A 3061-nucleotide genomic window follows, 5' to 3' on the forward strand; every position below is an offset into this window, starting at 1 on the left:
ATGGCCGAGTATCGATCGGATTCGAACGCTAAGAGAAAGAAGATCGCGGGAGGTTTAATTCGAGATCTTCTTCGAGTTTAGAACGAAAACGAATTTTTTCTACGAAGTTAATAAAATATAAAACTTACAAAAAATAAAAAAAATAAAAAATAAACGAACAAATAAATAAAACGAAACGAAATAAAACAAATCGGGGACCCACGCGAAGAGAAATATGTACAACGCGTAAGGTTACTCACAGTAGACACAAGATACATAACATACAAGGTATAATCTCAACGAATCCGATAAATACACGTTCAAAGGGCTAATATCTTTCGCTGAATTCTTTCATATTTTACGATGTCGCACTGTGACATCTGTGAAATGAGAGAAAAGAAAGAAAAAAAAAGCGATATACCGTTTAGAGACATAGAAAAAGTACTATTATTATTATTATTATAATATCGTTGTTACGTGTACACAAAGAGAGAGAGAGAGAGAGAGAGAGAGAGACGGAGAGAAAGGTAGAACGAAAGAGACAAAGAGGGAGAGAGAGAGAGAGAGAGAGAGAGAGAGACAAAAAAAGAAAAAAAAACAGAAATTCATATTGTATAAAATGTTTGAAAAAAAGTGAATTTTAACATCATAGAATTACTATAGTTAATAAGGTGATCTCGACTATATTAATATTATTAAATATTAAGTGAAAAAACATACGTTATTAATAATGCGTACCGATAACAGCAGGAAAAGATAAGACAGACGATTACACATATATTATTACATACTCGTATATACATAACCATATACCTATATACATATACCTACATATATACACCCATATACACACGTTTAACACGCACAGAGTTACAGAATAAAGAAAACGAAAAAATATGTATCCGGTAGTCTCAGCGCCTAAAAGCGGCCTAGCTTTTTATTAAATACAGCAGAGATCCATGGATGATGATAATTCTAATTAACTACGAAAAGAAATCGTTATTAATTAATCGACGTTTAAAACGACATTAGAGAGCGACGCTAAGATAGCGAAATGTACGTAAGTAGGCCATTTTTTCGAAGCCGAGACGACGATGTCCGCGCGATTATTGGAGAAAAAAAAAGAATTTTGAGAGTGGGGTTGATGGATTGATTTGAAAAAGAATAAAAAAGAGATATAATAAAAATGATTCGTTTAAAAAAAGAGGAAATACTCGTGTATTACCTACGTAAAACATAACGTACGTTTTCTCGTATATTTCACTCTTTTGTGTACACACATACACACACACATACACACACACATACACACACACACACACACACATATGTACTTACAACCCCCCTCTCCCATCGATTTGGAACAAGGAAATTAGTCGACAAATTGGAAGTTAACTACTTCGATTAAAATCATCTCTTCGACATATTTTTTGTTATATATATATATATATATATATATATATATATATATATAATATTATTTAATTGTGTTTCACACGAGAATCCTTTCTCTTTTTTATTTTGATCCTATTGTGTTTTTAACTGGTCTTATATAAGAAAAAATATAAAAAAAAGAGAAAGAGGGAGAGAGAGAAAGAAAAAGAAAGAGGAGAAAAAAGAGAGAGAAAGAGAGAAAAAGGAATACTCTCGTGTATCCGTATGTTCTCTCATTAGATCATTTATCTTCTTATTTTTTTTCGGATTATTAACACGAAAGAAGAAGTTGAAATTATTTACATTGAAAAATAAGATGAATAGACAGGGAAGAAGAAGAAAGAGGTTTGACAAATATAGTTACAGCCTATTTCTTACTTTCATATCAACGACGAGAACGACGATTTGTTAACGAACAATTTCCAAGATTAGAGATTGACAAGTTCGTTGAAAATCGGAGAGAGAAACGTAGAGAAACGAATGCGTGTGCGTACGTGTGTATTTATGTGTGTGAGATAGAAAGAAAGAAAGAGAGAGAGAAAGGAGAAAACGGGAATGAATGATTGATCTAATTAATTACGCTTTTACGATAACAATTTTTCCGGCCGGCCTTGTTTTTTAAAAGACATTAACAAAAAAGATAAAAAAGAAAAAAAAGAAACAAAAAAAAAAAGAAAAAAGATAATAGTGTCTAGTTACCTAACGTAATGCCGTGTTTAGAAAAAACGTTCTATAAATATACGAAAATATTTACATAGAGTTAAACAAAGCGAAACGAAAAGAGAAGAAAACGGGAATAGAGAAAGAGAGATAGAGAATAGGTATATGAAAAATTTTCAATACGTTGCCATTTAATAGAACGTACGTTATTATCTTGATAACGCCTAAAAGTTAAGAAAAGAAAATTAAGAAAAAGATAAAAAATAAAGATAAAGAAAGAAAGAAATTGAGAAGAAAAAAAAGGAAGATAAATGATTAAAAAAATAAAGTTAAGTAGCGAAGGATACGCAATACGATCTTCCCGAAGTATCGATCAGATTATACAATCTAATCTAACGTCGTTGATAATAATAATAATTTAATTTTTTTTCTTTTTTTTTTCAATATATTCTTCTCGTATTTGCAAGTAGGAAGAAAAGAGATGGAAGAGATCATCTCTCTCTCTCTCTCTCTCTTTCTTTCTCTCCGTTTCTTTCTCATTATTATCTTGATAATTCCCATTGGTAAAATAAAGATAGAAGATCTTGAAAAACGTTTACAGATATTATGCTCTCATTAAGGAAAAACGTTGCGAATAAAGATGGAGAAACGCGAATAGATTAGCGTGTTACTCGTTGCTAAAAAACAAGAGAAGGAGAGATTAGCGTGAAATCGCGTGATAAGTCGAAGGTCGACCGGTGATGAAACGTTTGAAACGCGGCTGACTATTATCGCAACTCGCATGATTTCTACTTTATAATACCTTATTAGGGCAAATTGCATACATACGTAGATATTTACATATGTATGTAGGTATGTACTTATGTACATATATTGGTTGAAGTGATAACGCACGAATTCGTGTAATGAAAAATTAATGAAAAAGGATACGAAAAGAGAGAGAAAAAGAGAGATAGATAGATAGATAGATAGATAGATAGAGAGAGAG

The sequence above is a fragment of the Vespula pensylvanica genome, chromosome 11 (genome assembly GCF_014466175.1).
Source record: "Vespula pensylvanica isolate Volc-1 chromosome 11, ASM1446617v1, whole genome shotgun sequence".
Taxonomy (NCBI): Eukaryota; Metazoa; Arthropoda; class Insecta; order Hymenoptera; family Vespidae; genus Vespula; species Vespula pensylvanica.